This window comes from Pogonomyrmex barbatus, unplaced genomic scaffold, assembly GCF_055798465.1.
Source record: "Pogonomyrmex barbatus isolate J1 unplaced genomic scaffold, ASM5579846v1 scaffold14, whole genome shotgun sequence".
Taxonomy (NCBI): Eukaryota; Metazoa; Arthropoda; class Insecta; order Hymenoptera; family Formicidae; genus Pogonomyrmex; species Pogonomyrmex barbatus.
Window position 1 is genome coordinate 1,193,123 of NW_028297110.1, and position 22,517 is coordinate 1,215,639.

At 37.6% G+C, this 22,517-nt stretch overlaps 1 protein-coding gene and 2 long non-coding RNA genes across 3 annotated transcripts in view; all 3 read right to left on the minus strand.

Moving 5' to 3' along the window:
* LOC105424895 (uncharacterized) overlaps positions 1–22,517 on the minus strand; it is a 189,469-nt gene that overhangs the window by 152,468 nt on the left and 14,484 nt on the right. The window lies entirely within an intron of this gene.
* Positions 3,907–9,600, minus strand: LOC148937361 (uncharacterized). The gene is made up of 2 exons (XR_016138376.1): positions 8,216–9,600; positions 3,907–6,564 (listed from the first exon to the last, which is right to left on the minus strand). It is a non-coding gene; the product is annotated as an uncharacterized LOC148937361 (long non-coding RNA).
* On the minus strand, positions 16,340–20,518 carry LOC148937362 (uncharacterized). The gene is made up of 3 exons (XR_016138374.1): positions 19,445–20,518; positions 18,859–18,899; positions 16,340–18,544 (listed from the first exon to the last, which is right to left on the minus strand). It is a non-coding gene; the product is annotated as an uncharacterized LOC148937362 (long non-coding RNA).

Below are 22,517 nucleotides of genomic sequence, written 5' to 3' on the forward strand. Positions count from 1 at the left end.
AATTCTCTCAAGCCGTTTCTCGATTGCGGTCTTCGCCCGGTCTTTCCTCTTTCTCGGACTGCTATGTGTCCGGTATACTTAAAATAATAGGTTTCTTAGCGATCGCGAACCCAACCCATCGAGCTCCGTACACCTTTTTCTCGCGAAGTAATTTTTTTAGAGTTTTAATACAATAGGATACACAAGTCGAATAGCGGAAATGTACACATAACACACTCCGAAAAGCGGGACATAATTCTAAGAGCAAGTTGTTTAAAATTTTTAGACAGCTGGCTCGGGCTATTTCAAGCCTTGTTTTTATTTCTTACGGTCTTACGGTCTTCTACGGTGTATGCGTTAGCTCTTCGTATATCAGCGCCGTACTTCGTACAAAGTTAAAAGGATTGAAAGCGGAAACTCGACGGTAACATCAGCGCGCAGGAATAAAAGCAATATCTACAAAGTGGCGGTGAGAAGCGCGACGGCAGGTGTGAGAGATGAGAACGTAAGATGAAAGTAAAGAGAGAAAGAGAGAGAGAGAGAGAGAGAGAGAGAGAGATGGAGAGGAGGAAGAGGTATCAACTCCATATATCGCGGGAAAGAAACGGAATGATCGTCGATTAGATCGACCGAGGCCGCGACGCCGCGGTCGAATCTCAATTATTCAGATGTATTTCTCCAAGACGTCTCTCGACCTTCTTTTACGATCCTCATCGGGCATGACGACGCGATGTCCGTTCTCTTCTTCTTTTCCCGTTTCTCTCGTCGGCGGCGAGTAAAGGTGCTGTCGAGACGATCGCTTCGCGTGATGCGTTCATCGGCAGTGTCGCGAAAAATGATGAAATGGCGAATAAATGGGAATCGGCGCTGTGCCGATAATATCTTTGAAATAATTGTTCCCAGGTGGCACGGTTTTTTTTCTCTGTCTCTCTTTTGTCTTTTTTTTTTTTTAATTTAGCGAATGAAATTCGCTTTTCCCGTCGGATTGACTCGCAACAATGTGCCCGATTTATTTGGCGCGATGATTACACGCGTCTTTTAAAGCGATTCTAGTTGTAGCGAATCCTTTCACGATGCTGCAGCGAATACAGACCTATGATTTTCCTCGGATCCCGACGAGATGCGCAGCGACGAGCACGAATTTAATTATCATCCTTGAAATTGAGGTTGCCCCTTTCTTCCCGATGACATTGCAATTAATTTATTCTCTCTCGCTTCGCTGTACTAATACAACAACTCATACACTTCTATGCGCGGCAATTACTTCACGTAAAATATCCAATTAAATTCAATAAATATAAAAAGAAAATGGGGAAAATCGTTAGACAAGAACGAGCAAAAGGGAAAAAGAGGCAGCGCTCTCGTTTGAAAAATAGTTTATCTAAAATTATAACATAAAAATGCGTTCTTCTTCTTTTTAGACTTGTTAATGCAGTGGCTTATGGCGGACTATAAAGGCGGACCGTGTGATCATTTTTCCTTCAATCCTCTCTTTATGTCGTTAGAAATTGCATTACCGCGACATAAAGCTAACGAACTTGGGAACGTAGCAGTTGACGCCACGTATCGCAACTTTGTGTGGCAAAAGCGCAATCCAGAGATGTAGGCCGAGCGGCGTAGAAACGGGAGCGTCAGAAAATTCCCAGCTGGTTAAGCGCAAAGAGGCCACCACCGCCGCGGCCGCGGCACGTAACCCCCGTGGCACTCAGGCCTGTTAAAACATTTACGGCACGGACGCTGCTCTCGTGCCGTTGCTCTCGTGCATTTTCCATCAGGTGGCGAGAGCGGAGAGCGCGGATAGATTAACTTCAACGAAGCCTCCGAGGGATCGGCTGAATTAGGGATCCGGTTTCCGCGCGGCGAACGCAATTTATCCGCAAGGATCGGTACGCGGCGCCCGCCAATTAGGTCACCGACGTGGGGGTCACGGCGGAGGAGATCAATTTAAAGGCCGTCTGCATGCCGTCGCTGCCGCTGCCGCCACCGCCGCCGCCGGCTCGGATGAACGCTCGCCAGGCGATGACTTTCAAGGTAAAAACTCGTGTATCTCGCCTCGAACTTAATCCTCGAACTTAATTCCCCCCTCGTGCTCGATACAGCGGATATCGATCGCGCTCGCCATCGCACGAAGCGTCACGGAATTGTCACAGAGCAAGCATATATGTATAGATTTCTTCCTTGGAAAATCAGAATTCGCCCTCTTTTCCTTCCTCTCTCGATGAAACTGTCGTGTTTCACACGTGTCTTGCAAATGCTATTCGAATAATATTCGATTCAATATTTAGATAACTAAGCCATCAATCAAAATTCTGTTTTTAAGTAAACTTGCCTTAAATTGAAAATCTAGATTTAATTAAAAATCTTCTTATTAATTCATTAAAGAGCCCTCCACTTTTTACTTATTTATCATTCTAGCGATACATTAGCATTTTATATTCTTACAAATAAAAATCACACGCTTGATGAATAAATTAACGGGAGTAAACGCGGAGTCATTTAATTAATTTATTTAAGCTTTATTTATTAGAATAAAAGTTGAACTTATGTAAACCTATGCATAAAACCTTGGTGCAATCCTGTTATCGTAAAACTCGTATTGCCGTTCATAAATCGTAAATGACAAAATAATCCTCGTAAACATCGTAGCAGATATAAACAATTTCAATATTGCAATAGAAAGTTTTCAGAATTCTTTTTTGCATTCTTGAGAAACGCAGAAAATATTTTATTGCAGGATATTTAAATTATTCAAATGTACCTTCCTCTTTCGCTGCATCGATTTCAAGTATACCTTAAAATACGTGCCGACGTGTATCTTCTTTTTTCATAAGCACTCCAGAAATGGAGTTTATTAAATCGAGATGTACAGGTCACTTCATAAACCATAAAATTAGTTATTTAATTATTGATTAAAGGTCGAAACATCCCAATTTTTATCCTTTTTTATCCTAATTAGGTCATCGGTGCATACCTTGGAAAACCTATTTAAAGATATGTCCATGATCTCATAACGTAAACCATATGATCTGTCAACCAAATTTGTTAATTAGATAAATATGATATTTGTATTTCTATTGTATCGTCTACGATTCTGAAAAAATCTTTGTACAGTCCTTACATTGAAAAATCAACAATTTTTTTAAATAATTTGCCAATAAAAGCTTTCGTTCAGAATCATACAAATAAGAACTTGAATAATTAAGTTACAAAACGCAGACAATAAATAAACAATTAAGAATTCGAGACGAATGAGCGTTTTAAAATCATGTTTTCGTAAAGATATAATGCAAAAAAAAATGTGCGCCAGCATATATCTAATGGTTGAACTGGTTAATTGCATTCTTAATGCTTTTATAGAATGACGTTTTAGCGTGCAGTCCATTAACGAGTCCATTATATTCGCAATATTGCGAGGAATATGTTTGGAGATATTCCATATTCTATGCCACAAAATCCGTCGTTTAATTGTCTCGGAAGATCGAATGGTGGTAGCCCCCTAGACCACAATTAGGTCACCGTCAAACCCACAGTTGAAAATCGAACGACAACTACAATACAACAAACAATCAATCACGATTGGCATAGAAAACATTTCCACCGTATATAGTCCACATAGAAAGTTTTATCAACTAGGTGTTAGTTATATGGCAGATATAAAAGTTCTGAAAAGAGAAATGATTTCCCGTTATAAATATAAGCCTCGTAAAATTGTAATAATTAATAAAACAATAATAACAAATAATTGTAACTAAAAATTTTCAAAAAAAATATAGAAATAATAATACTTGACTATCGATTTGAGGATTTTACAATTTTTAAAATTGGTCGATCAAATTATGTGGAGACGGGCAATAGTTTTTTAATGCTTCTTGTAATGCTTTTTTTGTGTCAACGTTACAGTTACGATATTTTTTTTTTATTATCCCCTTTTGTATGTGTGTGTTTTATCATCTTAAAACATTAGCTAATTAACCTTTCACGACTCGGAATATATCATTGTATAGCAAATTGTATTATTTACATGATCTCGGAAAGTTTCATAGCAAGTTTGGGCTTGCAGAGGATAAGTTGAAATTCATCTTCCGAACGAAGACAGGCTCAAACGTTAGCGAACTATACACTATGTTCGTGCCTCTCTGTTATTTGCCTCTGAATTATTGCCGAGAAAAACTGCATCAGAAAAGGAGGAGGCTATGGAAGAAAATTTATGTCGATGTGCCAAGTGTCTAATTGCATCATTAATTGCGGCAAGTGTGCGGAACGCCTCGCTTTAGACTGAACTAAATGAAGATCATTCGCCAGTTACAAATAACATGATATTATCATAGTCCTCGAAACAGAGATATCAAATTCTCAATAAACCCATTGCTATAATATGTTATAATAATTAGACAAACGTTTGTGTGAAATCATTATAGCAATTCATTGTGTATAGTCAATTATTTTATTATATTATGTTTATCTGTATGTCGGATGTCTATTTTACATTAATCAATCTATTATATTAATCAATGAGAGTATCTATTATACCATTTGCTGTTGTCTATTATAAATTTGCGTTATTAATTTGCTCAATTACCGAGGAAACAAAACACATATGCAATCTATTCCATAAAATTTAGTATTTTTATAGTATGCATAAATTATTATTGTACTTGAGAATCAATAAGGACAATTAATAATCATCAATCTTGATATAATTACTATAATGCAAAAACAAACTTCATAATAATTTATTTTAATAAAAATAAAACTGAACCTTCAAATATAATTTCATATATCAACAGTAACGCAGTAAATTAAAATAATGAAAAATTATAATTTTATAAAATTTAATATAAATATATTTGCTTTGCAAAATAATATAATTAACTATTAAGTTTGTGCATGTTATTACGTAAATACATATTTTGTCTTAATTAAATTTATCTACAGCTCATATTTAACTTATATTAATAATACTTGTATATTTGTAATTTTAAAATTGGCTGAGTTTCTCAGAAGAAAAATTTTTAATCTTTTTCTTTGTTTGATAGTTTAGGATCAAAACAGAATGCATGTCTGGAAGTAGGACGATTTTTTTCGTGTTATTTCTTGAAAGGGAATGATTAGATACGGATTGCGAATGATTCGCGATTTTAGATACTGAGAAAGATTTCTAGCGGTTTCGTGTTTCGAAGCACAAAGTGGTATAATACGATGGTTGCCGAGATCAAAACACATTTTCCGTAACTGGGTCGCCATGATGGTGTACTATAAACGGCCTATAAATTCTTGTAGCAAGAAGTGCATCTCTATATCCGCATTACCGTTGTCGTAAAGTAACCGCATGAGACAATTTATTCATTGCACACATACCGAGAAGCCTATACCATCAATTTCCTCTACCATCGAGATCTCTCTTCCACTTGAGGGAAACGTAAGTATCTTTGATATATTCAGAGATACTCTTGGGGAGAGACGGGGATGAAATGACACTATACGTTCGCGAAATGTTATACACTAAAGAGTTGCTCGTATAATAATAATCTTACGGTTTTGTATGTTTATAGCTTGTACGTTTCGAATCGTGCTTTATATAATAAAATTATAAAAGTAATTTACAAAAACTTTACAAAGATCAATGTTCGAAACTTTTATTGATGAATTTGTAATTGTAACATTCTGCTCGGCAAATATTAAATTCCAATATCCATCATTAATATATACTCATATAAATATATATAATATTTATAAAAGTAAAATTATAAATATTTAAAAGTAGATTTAAAATATAGTATCATATTTGCAAAAAACTAAGCTATAAAAATGAAGATTACCTTTAAACATAACATTTTAAAAATATAATATAATGTAAAAAAATATATTAAATATAATATAATAATTCTATATTTGGAATAAATAAAAAGCTAATAATATAAGTCTATCATAAACCTTTTAAAAGTTTTCTTTCTTTTTTTTCTTACATTTCTTTCAAGAATTTCTCTCTATTTCGTTTTTATTTAATTTATGCTACGTGTTACATTAAAGTTATATTAAATTTTTTTATAATCGCATCTCTAGTCACCAATAATTCGTAACACACAAGTATTGTAATTGTTATGATTTTTATAATAACTATTACGCAAGGCAGACAATCATAAATAAAACGAAAAATATGGCCAGACATAAGACTATTGTTCTAAATTAAAATAAAAGCGTACATGTAATAAGCAGGTCACGATATTGCAAAGTAGCATAAGAAATGTCTGTACTAGAGAGAGAACAAGAACACTCGTCGTGAGTTCGCATCATTATCGCGAGGTAAGACATTATTTGCTCGTTAAATTCTCTCGCGATGACTGGTCCACATTTCGTCTCTATATTAGCACTGTGCACAAAGGAATACGAACAACATTACGTATCTTAAACTCTCGTCAGTGCCACGAACGGGAAATGACACGTGCCGTTGGAACGACATTTCGAAACAGCAAATAAAAGAAACCTTCACTGACGTAGTAATAACGTGCACATATAAATCAATGCAAACTGTAAATTGACAAGCGACGCGACACCGTACGAGTTGTTGTTGAAAACTCCATTTCCCTGGAATGAAATTAACATTTATGGTGCGTCGTGCAGAATGCGAAAATGTAACACGTCGTTCAGAGATATTTAATAATCGTGAAACGAAATTTCGCGAAGATATCCTTGCTTTACTTTTTGGCGTATAATATTCTAATTAGTATCACGGTGATTGGAACATCGTTAATTGCGTTGGCCAAAACAAATGAAGATGTACCGCAATTAGGTCGTCGTAGAACATGACACCAGAATGACGAGAGGACAAAAAATACAAAATCACCGTCCTCGACATTTTCATAAAGCAACGCAGTTTCTCAGTCAGTCATATTATCTCATTTTCACGCGGGACCAACTTCTCGAAAACTCCCAGGCAAATCTTTCAACCCTTTTTAGAGCAAAGTGAACAAGGGTCCTTAAAATATCACGAAATTTTATAAAAGCGGTACTCGCGACATGCCACATGCTGGTTTAGAGAGGAGCACTTGGCCGTAATATCTTTACGAAAGAAAGAACATTCTGCATGTTTAAAAGCGTTTGGAAGAATTCGGTAGAAAGATATCACCGTTAAAACTTTGTTAATCAGAGTTAAATATAAATTTAATTAACGTTTCGAGCGTATTGCGTTTCAAATAAAAAATCAAATCTTCTACGAGAGACCACAACTTAATAAACACTATAGGTAACACGTTGTATTTTTTGTCTATAATAAATTTTCTACGGATTCGATTTATTAAGAAATTGTAAAAATTATTAAATATATTTCCTCCTGTGTATGCAGTTGTTTTTGTTTATTTAAAAAAATAACTGAATTCTACATTCAAAATAAGATAAAAATAAATAAATTTCAAGAAGACGGAATAAATTATTCACATCTTGGAATTTTTCCTATATATACTTTCTTTTGGCCAAAATTTCCCTTACATATTTCTCTAGTTGTGTTAGAAAAAAAAACTCGCTAAGTGAAAACAAGCTGTATAGCGAAACGAGAAAAGACACGAGACGCGATTTACATACGATGTAACGCAAAACTTTCTTAGCATGAAATCTTCCAAACTTTGTGGCAGTCATTTCAGACATGCCAGTCAAATTTCTTGCGAAGTAAATGCAGGTATCGTAAATGCGCGATATGCATACGTCAACGTAAGAAAAAAGCAAAGGAATGTCGTGCAGTCGAAAATGTTTTTCCCTTCTTAAATGCAATTCCTTCTTAACTCATTTCCAGTAATTCGTAGCAATTACAAAATCACCTACAAATCACAAACAAATTTCAACTATATTATATTTTTCAGCAAATTGCCTGTACTTTGCAGAGGAAAGAAATGAGTTTTGGACGATAATGACGTGCATGAAACTTTATAATACAACAATAATATTCTTAATTTGCGTTAACCGTAACAAAATAAATCTTTTTCGTTTTTGTCGAAATTAAATCCCATGATTTACTCAACAAGCTATTCTTTATTCCTTTCAAAAGGATTATTAAGAAATTTCTTTAACAATTGCTAATAATGAAATATTCAAGTATTTATATTACTGAGCGATAGCTACGCTACTATTTTTCGACATCGACAGGTTGAAAATTGGAATGAGAACATTAAATGTACATCGATAATCGTCATTATTGAGCCAAAACTTCGTGCTATATATAATCAATGATGCGATCCTTTCTTACCGTCCAACGACACGCAATGCCTCCAGACGAATATGCGCATCTCTGCGAGGTCCGCGCGCCGAAAATCGCGTTTTCTATCTGGATCACGCTAACTAAAATCGCGCACAAAAATTGCGTTACGCGTGGCCGAGGGATCGATTTTCCGCGTACTCGGTATTTAACGCGAACACCACGTTCGGGATATGCTTCGAAACGTTCAGTCCATTAAAGGCATTGGGAAATATGTTCCCAACTCGTTACTGTTTTCCGCGGATTTTGGCACGTTTTGGCACACGATCGATTCCAATTTGGAAGACTTCGACCCGGCTGGTTTTAGGCTGGTCGCCGAGAGCCGTGCAATCTAATGGTGCATTCTGATCGATGAGGACCGGCAACTGTGTGCTCTTTGCGGCCACCCGGCTGACGAACGACGACGATCATCTTCATCGATCCCCGCTGTTCATCCATATGAATGAGACACTAAATTTATCAACGGTCCAGATGCTCCTCTTTTGCTACTCGAGATGCTCCTCGACTGGTCCCCACGAGACTTTGCATAGCGAGAGCATTCTCCCTGCTCCTGATTGCTCTGATTACTTGTCTTGTGCAGACATTTTGGATCTTTGCTTTTTTTCTGAGAGTAGTAGTGTAATTTCGTCACGAATTATTCTCGAGTCTAAGTGATATTCGTTGTGTCCGATAAGAAATACGACTTTCTCAATTGAAAACGTTCTCTTCGATCAATCTTCGAGCCGTAGAAAAATCGAAACGCCGATAATAAAAACAAGATCAGGATTTGTTGCTCAATGAATAAACTTATATAATCTTCAGTGGAGAACAGAATATTACATGCGCGAGTTAATGAGCTTTGAGAGTTTGATATACATAACTTTCGTTTTGCATTAAACGTACCGATTAATATTTTAATAAAAATCAAACATTTATTTCACGACCAATTAAGTTCGAATTCCTTATCACGATATATCCTTCCCCCCATAATGTTATTGATCATGTTTTTATTAATCGTGGTTTTAACCAAACTTATCTTTAAGCAACGAATCCTGTCACTCTCTACCGTTTAATTTTCACAACCGTTAAAATATTTCCAGATCCAATTATTTTTCGATCCTCGTTAGACCAATTTTATCCTCTCTTCAATAATAATTTAGCGACTTGAAATTTCTTCTGTTCTCTCCGCCCTTATCGCTTTTACTTCACCTCCGGTCGTATTTTAGATTAAATAACTCGTTCCTTCCTGCGCCGCGCGTGTTTACTCTCTCCGCGCGCTTTTAAATTAATTTATCGATTCAGTCAACAACCTCTCTTTTTTTTCTCTCTCTCTCTCTCTCTCTCTCTCTGGTATACCCCTTTACGTCCTCAAGCTTCGTTATTTACGTCATGGACGTTACGGACCGACGGTCGTGTGTCATCGGGAAGACAGTTTCGCGAGTCGACAACGCGGTTTCGCGGACGCGGAGATCCTCACCGCCGCGACGGTGTTACGCGGCAGGACGATACGACGTAACTGCTCTCACGAGGACCACTGCCCGCGAGTAGCAGGGTGGGACAGGGTGGTCGGCACACCGAGTGGAGGATATCGCGCTGTGCCACTGTACGGGTGTGTGTGTGTGTGTATGTGTGTGTGTGTGCGCGCACACCCGGGACACAAACTGAGAACAGGCCGTTGCGCGGGACGGGAAAGAGGAAGACGTAAAACGAAAGAGTAAGAGAGAGGGAGAGAGAATGAGTTCCAGAGGGTGGCAAAGAAGGAAGGCAGTGGAGAAGCGGGAGTTGTGCGCAACCTGCGCGCAAGCGTGTTGCACCCCTTCATGGGGTGTAGCCGCGGTGCATTGCCTATCCGCCCGTCGAGATGCATATCCTAGGTGGTAGACAGGTAAAGGCGCGTCGCTTTATCCCCGCTTTATTGCCCTTTCGTTGCCTCGCCCCGAGCCCTTGTCTTGCTTTTCCAAACCGCGCTTTTCGCCGCCCAATGCGAATATACGGATAGGAGCGACGCGATTAACGTTTGCTGCGGTTTCAGAACGTTTCTCATTTTCTTCTTTCTGCCTCGCTTCTGCCACGTCACGGTGCAATGCAACAGCGCGTGACAGAGGTTCTTAGGGAATAGAAAAAAGTTAAAGCTATTATTCCGCGCAACTTGTTAAAGTCAAATGAAGTCACTGAGACGAATCAAGTGAATAAATTAGATATATAAGATAGCACGATAAAAAAATTAATCGTTATAAAAATGTGGGAGATACGGCTTTGCTATCCAGTAAATAAAAAGTAAATAAAGAAATAAAAAGTAAATAAAGAAATATAACAATTATCAATTTTAAAAAATTATTGCATTGCCAGCTTTTCACGCATACGCATTACAAAATATATTTAGATTATATATAGCTTGCAGATTGTGAGAACGTTTTCATTTGCATTTACATTGGTTTGTCCATGAAAATTCCGGGATAACGATTGGATATCAGCGTTTGTATGAAACCAGATACTCTATCAAGTCACACTTCAAAGCCGCAAAATACGCGACGAGCGTAATGCGCCATGCCAAATCTGATTATTTTAACCGCAAATTTTACTTGACAAATCGCTCGAATCCATTTTGTCATATTTCTTTTCCGCTTTTATTTCGCAGATCGTTATTGTTCCACTTTTCCACTGGTTTACGATGTAAAAACGATAATAACTATCGTGGGACGTACTGAAATGCCATTTGTCCCTTTGTCTTCCGTCACTGACGCTACTGCCGAGTTTTTTTGTACCGCACGATTTGAACGGACTGTCGTAACGTGAGTTATTTCCACGTTAACATATCCTGGCCGTAGTTCTTTTTGATAACATTGAAATTAATCTCACTTCTCACTTCCGAAGAAGAAGTCTATTATCCGTAGCCGGAAGCATAACCTTTAAAGTCAAGTTATCTTCATTTCAGACATTCAAGAGTAAAAGAAAATTTTAATCCGCGCATTTCTCTTGTGTAACACGACGTTTTAGACAGAAAGTGTTTAAATTTACTTAATCGATTCGAGAAGATAAGAGAAACATCGTTTCTATTTTTCCTATTTTGAAAATTTTTCTCTTTTCTTTTTTGCTCTTGTTTCTGAATTCAAAGTCCCGAATACTTTTCTCGTAAACTTACAAGTTTATCTATTGCTTTTCTGGGAGCAAATTTAAAAGGAAGAAGCAAACACTACACTGTTTCAGAACTTTTAGAAATCTGATCGTCTCATATGCTCTCATATGCGATCACTTCTCATTGCGACTTTTATATTTTTCTACGTGAGATGCAAACAGATTTCCGAACAATCGATCGAGGAAAAGAAGAAATTCAGTAATCTAGCAAATTTTATATATTCTAAAAAAATATAATCTCTTTTATATTGAAATAAATTATTAAAATAAATAATTGCAAAAATTGCATTGCAATTCCGTGTGACAAATGTCGAAGGTAAAAGCTTTTATTCGTAAATCAATAATAGTTAAAGTTAATAATAGTTAAAGTTAATTATCATCATATTTCAAATGTTTCAATGTTATTAATTAACGTATTATTTTGCGGCTACCATTCTGTAACAATCAATTTTTATGGTCGTCAGCTTTATATAATATTTCCCCGGTGCGAATAATTCCATCTGCTAACCGCGTTGGTTTGACCGACGTTCGAAAGTGTTCGCTCCGATTGAAAACAATGAGAGACGAAAATGTAGAACGATGAAAATGGTGAAAGAGATGAGTACCTAAATGCACAATGTAAAGATGAGAAAAATCTTAGTACTATCGATCTTCCTGCAGGAATTATCCATCCTAAATCCTCGCTTCTTGAGTTTATCAGGTTAAGAAGGATCGACTAACTCGAAGGAATCGCACTCGTGTTCCCGCGGGATCTAACGGGCACTCGTATCAATGCCTATTTAGGATTACAAGTTATAAGCGGATTGAGTAGATTTGTCAGAAAGTAATATAGAACGAGACATTTGTATTGAGATTATCGTGAATTTGATATCAGTTCAGATCAACTTGATCTCTTAACTCAACAAAAAGTGTAATTTAATACACAAGCCCACGTTTTTATATAAAATAACAAAAGTGTATGAATAGATAATGTGCATAGCACTTACGCAAGGTAGTTATTTATTAAACTAGTATTAACAAAAAATATATATAATTTATATTATAATATAATTTCTGTAGCTTAATTAATGATTTCTAATTTATTTAGAATTATATATTTTTTTAAAATTGATAATTTCAGGTATTTTGCGATTAACTCAGATTTTTTTGCACTGGGTTTATTCCGCGGCGAAACATAATAATTTAGTTAGTTCGGCGAGAGCCTTAGCGTTGCATCGTTGACAGTGCCATTAAATGACGTTGCCATTTCTCGCCGGGGGCATCAAAATTGGAGTAATTTTGCGTTCGTGTTAACGTTGTCATAAACACCGCGTTAATAGCATGTGCAAACGCCGCTTAGGGCGTTAGCAAGATGTAAAACGGACTTGGCGTAACAGCGTGATGTTACACCGTTTGGCTATTATTCACGTGGACGGACGACATTTTGATACACTACATCTAGCATTCATTACGCCGCCATGTCTCTAATTCAGAATCATTATAAAGCATTACGAGGAGAAGAGCGAATGGCGAGTCACACAGAACGAAATAATATGAACAGCGGGAGAGTATAACAAACGAGAGAGAATATCTGATAAGACCTGTAGGCTGTAGATTCCAAGGGACGCATTTTCTCCCTCTGACCTTTTTTTCTCTATAGGATTGCGAGAAAATAATTAATTTAAGATGAACGGAAGTGCACCCCTCGTGTTCCTTCAATTTCGTATTTTTCCTCGGGTTTTATTAAGCCGCATATTGTATTACAAAAAAGGTCAACACGAAAATGTTAACCGGAAAATAAATTTGATTGCAAATGGTTTTAATAGAAATCAAATGTTATAGTATAGATTTTCAACGCGGACAACTCTTCAGCAATGGAATGCGTGTTATTTAAAAAATTGTAGATTATAAAAAGTTTAAATAAAACTGACTTATTTATTAAAAAATAAATAAAATCATTTTTAAAAGAGAATAAGAATAAAGAAATTTCTACAAGTCTACTTTTTTATTCAAAACGCAGGTAAATTTCCTCAAAATAAATTTAATTTTGCTGATATATAGGTATCTCGCATGCTGATATCCATTGAATCATGCTTGCAAATGTGAGGTAGCGAATATCAAATTGACTCTCGAGATCTATTTATTAAACCATATCACGTATCACGTATCACACCTCGATTTCAGCCGAGATCTTCAGTAGAAATGCAATTACAGACACAGGATGGATAAGTGGTTTTCTTTATCTTTAACTATTAAAATGTTTCAACAATACCCACGACACCGACGACGCTGTACATCCGGTCTTTCAAACTTTTCTCGCTGTCTCTAACAACTTACAAACTCGTAACTCCAAGTATTGGCTCAAACCATAATGACCTACAGAACAAACAAGTTTGGAACTTTTCACCGGTCGACGTTGATCCGCCTTAGCGACGGTTATAATGGGATACAATCGCTTACAGCGGTTTTACGCACGAGTATGACGTAGATATCTTGGAATACGCAAAAGAGATATAAAAATTAAAGAAATACCATCGTGATCAAGGCGATGGTTATCCCATGAAATGAGAATTTAGCATGGGATAAGATAAAGCAGATTGCAATATGCGGAGATTTATCAAGAAATGGAATTTGTCAATTTAAGACAAAAATATAAAATATCTTAAAGCACAGATATTTCCCATTATTTCAATTATTATTTACAAGTATAATATTTGACGTAAAAATTAATAATTTATCGCGCTTAGTTCTTATTTAGACAATTGGAAAATAAAAAAAAAAAAAACAATGTTAAAAATATAATTAAAATTGTTATCCATAATGCTTTGTCTATTCCTTGAAAGAATATGTACGTGTTAAATAAACCTACTACGATCGCGCGGAAGAAACTTTCCTGAATCCTCGCGGAAAGCAGAGTGCCTTCGCCTGCCTTCGACGTTTTCGAAGGAAATAAAGAGGGAATCGAAGGGGATCGCGGACAGGATGGATTTTCAGTTGCCATCAAAGACGTGCGCTCGCCCGATTTTTAATTAATGTCAGGTCACGGAGAGAAATGGCTCTCCCATTTACCGCCGTGTTCCTCAGACTCTGAACGATCTCGATCCTGTCGTTCCAGAGAAGAATCGCCTATCGAAAATCGATGAAGTCGTCAGCAGCCGGTGGCCACCTCTATTACCAGCGCTTTCTAACATTCGCCGCGTATAATCGTTGATATATCGGCAGAGTTATGCGGACAGCTGATAGGTAAAGTTGCCTTGTGGATCACGCAGAGCTTGCAAGTTTCTTGGTTCCTTACTGAGAGAGAGAGAGAGAGAGAGAGAGAGAGAGAGAGAATCATTTAAAATTATGCGAATGAGTAATATCAGTGTGATAACAAGAAACAAGGTGTTCTTAATTTAACAATGATATTAAATATGACAATGAACATCTCTTGCAAATTACGAAGAAAATCACAAATAATTTCAGTACCTACGATAAAGAAAGACAACGCAAACATTTATCAAAAAGAGAAAATTATACAACGAGAAGATTATTCTTTTTTTTTTTACTTAAAGATTTAATAATTTTTATATAAGCAATTAATTAATGTAAAAATAAATTATTAGTCCTACTGAAGGAGAGCTAAGAATTGTTGATAAAACCGTTTAGCTTATTATATAAGTAATTAATAAACGCATTTCCTATTTTAACTTTTAAAATTACGCAAGCAAGCCAATTAAGCGCTTAATTGGCAATAAGAACGTCAGCTATCTTAACATAAGCTCCGTTATTTCAGCGAAAAAATCACCCACTTTATCTTTCTTGAAGAACGTCTTTCTGCGAAAAAGATAAGCAGTACTCGTTTTAACTAAGCTCTCGTATTACGTCAGTTTACTTTCCGCAGAAATGGATTACAAGCATTTTTATGTGAATCTAGTACAAATTACAACGAACAGAGCCATCAACATTTCATTAAAAATACTCGAAAAACTTTTGATTTATCGATACGAAAGAAATCATTTATCATTATTAAATCTTTAAGATTTAATAAAAACTTTGAAATAAAAATTTATTGAAACAGACTCTATTTAACAAAGTTAATTAAGAAGTATGCTTTTGTAATTCGCTGCTTTCCATGGCTCGATTTGTCAAATTTTCTTCATTTTTAAGTTCAATATCTACAACTCTGAAACTTTTTTTAACATTTAAGCTTTTTTCCGAGCAGAAAAATCGATTCTCAAAATTCGTCAAAAAAATCTGTTACGAGAATACCGATTTCGAAATATACGAACTAACGAGATACGAGATTCGCTTACGAAATTCGCCTCTTCTTAGAATCGAAGACAGCGAACACCAATCGACACCATCGATTCTTACCTTCTCTGCCGAACTTGCGCTTCTTCTTGCCGGCGCCGCTGCCGGACGAGCTCTTGCTCGAGCTTTTGTCCTTGCTCTTCCAGCGTCCGATCAACATTTTCCGCAGCTTCCGTCTCAGCGTCTCGAAGGCAGCGTCATCGGATGCGAAAACGGCGCGGGCGTTTGTCGCGCGGCTGCACGCGCCGCGCACGTTCACAAACCGCAGATGGCACGTAGCCGCGCGGGACGCACCGTTTGATGCTGCGGATGCATACAGCCGACGGACGCACGTCGCATCGCCGCGCGATCCCGCCGTCTCGTTGCGTCGTCCATCATCGACGATCGGAGTGCGTTCCGCCTCTATCGTCTCCGCGCGAATTCGCCGGCGAGACCGCGAGAATGGCTCGCAAACGCGATTCCGTTCTTAGGCAAAGCTATCAAATGCGACCTGGAACTGCGTCGCATCCTGATTTGTCAGAGCGCAAAAAATTTGCATCTTTTTAATGACCATGGTCATGGAAAAAAGACTAAATATTATAGATATGCGACATAAATGTACACAATTTATAATGATGAATATTAAAAATTCGCTAATATTCGCTATAATTTGGTGAATCTGTATTTAATGAATTTATAAAGATATTATTATGCTCGACTTTCACATGCGCTTAATGTTTTATTATTAAATTTTTATATTTTTTGGTAACTTACAGTTATCTACATATTAATTTTTTTATCAATCAACTTTATTAAATTATTAAAGATCTCACACAATTAGCTTTAATTTATTATATAGAAATACAATTATCAATAATATGTAATAGATATTCTTTTTGAAACCATGGGCATCAAAAATATTTTCGAGGATTTTCTCAATCTGAATTTTCATGCAGTTACAAACATGCGATACTATCAGAGCAATTTTTAATTAAAGACGACTAAATAATTCCTCTAACTATGTAAAAAAACAACCTATCTCTAAATCCGCTTATTAAATAATTTCGAAAATAAAATCGAAAAAATATCAATTATCTCTTCCTAGAATATCTTTTTATTATTGAAGAAACGAAAGTTACACTCAAAGGAAAGTGGAAAAAAATTTCATCGACCACATTAAAGAATGGTTAGATCTTTATGGAAATTTCATGGTATGAGCCGTATTATGCGAAACGCATCCCCAAAAGAAATTAAATTTGAGATCGTAAGATGGCGATTGCCGGTTCGGAGAGGAAATCGCGATTGTCGCCGCAGCGTCTCGACTTTACCATCTTCGCGAATGTTTTACGAAACGCGGGTGGATACTCGGACGTGCTTACAAACGAACCGGATCAGTGGGTCAAAGGAGCGACAGTTCTTTGTGATAAAGGCACAGCGTCATGAGACAACTTCGTTTATCCCTTCGCTTTCTGGCGTGTCGATACAGAACCGTAGACGTTTGTGAGAGACAGCGATGATGGATAGTACGCTAAAAACGATGGAGATAGCACGCTCTACTTCTCCGACTGCTGTGAACCTGTGCCCGTCCAGGATTTATGATTTTTATTGCCGTCTACGAACTCTCCTACGTCATTCTATCATAATTTGCCAGGAGCATCGACTGTGTGTTAATTAAACGTCATTTATCACCGCTCAATATCAGGGGAGCGCCAGCTTCATGATGCAATAATCCCAACCCCGATTTTTTTCATCTTCGCTCCTTTTCTTTTCATTTACGTGTTATTGTTTATGAAACGACAACAATTGCTAATTAATCGACAATGCCGATAAATGTATTGGTGTAAAAAAAATCCATAAAGTTTCCAACAGAGAGAGATCACGTTTTTTTTCTACTACTGATTTTATCATTCAAACACGAACTTTACAATGCAATCATCAGAGTCATTGTTTCGCACGATCATAGTCTCGATAAGATGAAAGGTCACAATTAATTAACGGGTAAAATTCCCATTAAACAGCAATGCGAGCTAAAATAACATTACGCGAAGCATAATTTCGAACTAATAATTCATGTAACAGAGCTCACGGTATAGAATTCACTTTGATGGAAATTTCACTCATTGGCCTTTACTATACCAAAACGTGTCAGATTGAAAAGCGCAAATTTAGTGGACTGTCTTTATAAATGCAGCCGTTTTAACAGAAATTCCCCACCTCCCGAAAACCGCAATGATCACACGCATCGTGTAATATCATCGAGGCGAGGAATATCGACGAATTTGGACAGTCAAAAACGACCATTATTGATGACGCCCACGCCGTCTGCGAAAAAGCGACTCACCTTGCTAAAGATGCCTATTAAAGATGACGCGGACCGACAAGCTGCCAAGAGCGAATGAGGGACTCGATACTGCGTGCCGATTAATTAACAAGGCTAATTGGATCTCTTGCTTCCTTGGTAAAACGGTAATTAATTGGATTCGCGGATCGATGATTGCTCGCTCGCTTGCATGCGATGAAGTGAGTTCGCTATCGCAGTTCATGCAGTTATTGCCTCCGAACATCACCGAACGAACGAACGAACGAACGAACGAACGAACGAACGAATGAACGAATGAACGAACAAACGAACGAACGAACGAACGAACGAACGCCGCAAAGAGATTCGCGAGGTCATTCGATTGGCAATACCTCTTTGGCCGTTCATCCCGCACCGAGGCCACTTCACTCTGATTCGTTGATCTTGATTTATGGATTCCCGATGAAAAACTTAGTCTATGATCGAGTTAAATCTTGTATCCAGCTATGCGGATTTCAAGCGCGTATCGATACCTGATACTTTTTGGAAAAACTCCAATCAACAAACTAGCCGTGACTGTGCCCTCAAGTTACGCTTCGACTGCTACTATCATTAAACTTCAAAGATGCCTCCCAAGTAGAAGGAAACAAGGCAATCTATCGACACGAAATAAAGTAGCAAATTATGGTTTAACTTTAACATTGAAGCTATCAAATTAATTTATATTACAATATAAAAATCATCTTAAATTTATAATAAATTCTTTGATATTAAATTTGTTTTCTAAAACGTAAAAGTAAGAAATTAAAAAATAAATTATTATTATTAATATAGACAAAAGAAAAAATAACTTTCCTGTGTTTTTCTTTTAAAAAATAAGTCAATGTCTTTATTTTTCTCTACTCTATTTTCTTATTTTTTTCTTATGGCTGTTAAGCATACCTTTATATTGCTTAAGGACAAAACTTACTTGGAAAATGAGTTGTCACTTTCTTATTTTTCACGCCCTGTCTGCGAAGAATAAGATGAATTATGCTTTTCTTTAACATTGCTCGAGAAATAATACCTTTTTGATATAATAATAAATCGTTATCTACCTAACATTCTTCTGCATATTCTCAATTTAGTTTATAAAGAAACCACAAGTGTTATTTAAAAATATTGTTTTCTTAATTATTTCCTCATATCAACCGCAATTTGTAATATACAATTTTTGATTTATATATTTATCAAATGATTATAAATATCACAAAAATTTTAATAAAAAAAGAAAATATACTTAAGCTTTTAAAACAGCAAAAAAAAATTATACATCGATTAACGCATTCATCCTCTAAAAAATCATATTGATAATAATAATGATCATTAAATCGAACTTAAATATCTAAAATGACATTTAATGAAAAAAAAAAATAATAAGCGATTATTATCATAAGTTATAATATGTTTTTGTCGCATGCCGGTATTATATAATACATGATTACGGCAGATTATCTCATCGATGTAATATATTCATATAACCTCATCCTTCATACATAACCTACGATACCACTCACCGACGAAGACTTTTTCTAAGAATTATGTCAAAGGGGAAGAACATAAATCGAAGATAGCCACTACGCGCTACTCCACATGCGGACCGCGACCGCGCCGAGGTCAAGGCACTCGGTAGTTCACCATATTGCTGCCCGCATCGGACAGCACGGGCACTACCGGCGACATCCCGTTCTCCATTTTCTTCCAAGAATATTCGAAACTATCAATCGATGCGATGCCCAAGTACGTCTGTCACGGAGAACGACGGACGTCGCTCGCATCTCTCGTTCGCACCTCAACCATCCCTGACCTGACCTAGGCAACCCCGCCGTATCGAATGACCTTCCTCGTGTCAAAGAAAACTGATAGTAACAACCGGAAAGTAGAGAAAACGGAAAGCGTGCCACACGTTGCTCCGCCACACTGTGCCGCAACGGGACCACAATCAAGATGGTCGGCACAACAATTTTACCAGTTATCGTCGCGATTAGGTCACGTCGACGATGACGATGGATCCCGCCGGCAACGGTCCCTTACGTTTGCGAGGATCGCGGTCGATGATCCGCCGGCAGACGTTCAATGGGGGGACGAACTTGAAAGACGAGACACACCACCACGGCCAACTGCGACCACCACCTACACGTCGTTTCACGGGATGTGGTAACGGGTTGGCAGGACGTAGCGGCGGCGGCGGCGGCGGCGGCGGCGGCGACAGCAGCACTAGCACCACCACTACCACCGGCGAGGGTTGTGCTCTCAGGGACCCGGCGGTTTCCTCCCTCGGATATATCGGCCGAGACTATGTCACCGCGACTTGTCTACGAGACGAGTGACGCCGTACTTCTCGCCCGCGACGCGACTCTCGACGACGAAGGTCGCGATCGATCGGTACTTTTTGAAAAAGACGTCCGCATGCGAGAGGGACGAGTATAGAAAACGGTGAGGTACAAACCACCACCACCATCACCACTACGACCACCGCGGCCGGCTACACCTCGTTTCACACGTCGGTGCACCAGCAGCAGCCGCAGCAGCAACAGCAGTGGCAGCACCATCAGAGAGGAGTACGATACGTCGCTGGGACGCCCGGAGAGTCCCGGCTATACCATTCCCCCGTCCCTCCCACTTTACCACCCTTCCCGGCGTCTTCCTCTCTCCTTCTATCTTCCCTTCAAATGACGTCACGGGAATGGAGTCGGGGATCGATCCCGAACGCCCACCTCCAGGCCCGCATCCTCTCTCTTCCGAACGGTACTGACCGGATAGAAAACATTCGACCGCTCCCTCGGCGACCTCCAGCGACCCCCCTCCCCCCCCCCCGGATGTACGTACGCAGCCGGTGCCACGCATTACGCAACGGAAGGGCGCGGAAGGGCGTAATTCCTCGCCGGATGCAGCGCACCGGCAATCTCGCGGTTGCAGCCGTGAGTTGCACTCCGTAAAGGGATGAAGTGGTGCGCGGAAAAATGGAACAAGGATAAACAAAGGGATGAAATATACTATGTTGAAACATAAGTTTCGCATAAGAGAGACATTTTGGATCCCCCCTCCCTCGCCAATAATTGTTGAATTCTCGAATAAAAAAGTATCATTAAATGTTAATTATTTTCTATGCTTGGGAAGGAAAGTGTTTTAAGGAAAATTTTTTCAAGAAGTCATGCCTTTGTTATTATTATCGATCGAATACTTGGGTGCAAAAATTTATTTACTAAGTATTTGCATTAAACGTCGTGTGTTTTACCTTCGCGTGTTTCTAATATTTGTTTGCACATTTTGTAAATTTTTTCAAGAAACAGAAATGTCTTTTCCTACAGTATTCTGTTATATAAAAAAAAAATGTACTACTGTGATGTAGTTAACAAATGATAGTACTACATAAAAAGTCACGAACGAGGTATTTCTTTCTCACAAACAAAGTTTGTAATTTTCCTATTTATAAAATTAATATACTCCCCTTTATAAGGAAAAAAAAAAATTATGCTCTGAAAATTATCAAATATATCTGATTAAAAACCAAAATATTTAAATTACATATTTATTTAAAAAACTATTACTTTTATTAACTGTACTCGTTATTAATTACTTTAAGAAACAGAGTTGTATCAAACATTAAATCGATACATCTAAAATCAAACTGTCAAACTCGCTAGATGGTCCCACAGCTCTAACATGAAGTTTTGCATTACTCTGCGAGATATGTCGATAATTCAAAAAGAAAAAAAATTAGACAGTTTACAGAAACGATTGTCTCTATTGTCTTTTCTTTTGCCAAGTATATCGATTTTATATATGTCAATAGTGTCATTCAATATAACAATATATTGGACCATAACAATATATTGGCACGTGTATCCAATGACTAATAAAAATATATAAATTAATTAACCAGTTTTGTAAAATCAATCATTTATGTAAAAACCAATTATTATATCATTAATGCGAAAGTTAATATGCCAGATCGTTGTTTTGTTCTCCGTTATATAAGGCCGATGCATGACTCCCAATTCCAAACATCGAACATTCAATCTGCATCTACGGGTCTCGGTTAATCTGCATAGATATTGCGCCGTGCAACGCGCGCGTGGAAATTCGGCAAACTGCTATTCTACTTCGCCATCAGGAATTCTTTTGTCCCCGGAAATCGCTTGTGCGCCAGCATCAGTTCGGCATTCAAGTGGCATTAAAGGAAGGATAATATCCTCAGCCGTCGTCTTTTGATCCCCGATTTTTCGCCGCTTCGTCTCAGAAATCTGGCGAAACCGACGTCCGCGTGCGGGCTGAAATAAAAGGAAAAAGAAATGCTGCTTCCCCCTCCCCCCCCCCTTTCTCTCTCTCTCTCTCTCTCTCTCTCTCTCTCTCTCTCTCTCTCGCTTCTTCGATCAAAAAAAGATACTGAAAGAGTTCGATCGTGATCCCCGATTTTTATCCATCACTTGCTGGTGAGATAATGAAAAGAGCATACATATTGAACCCGCCGGATTCCGTGAAACTAGATTTAGCAATCTTATGAATATAGAAATTTTCATTACCTTCGGCAATTTAAATATGTTAAAAGCGAATCTACATGACACGATACAATTATTCTGTCAGTTT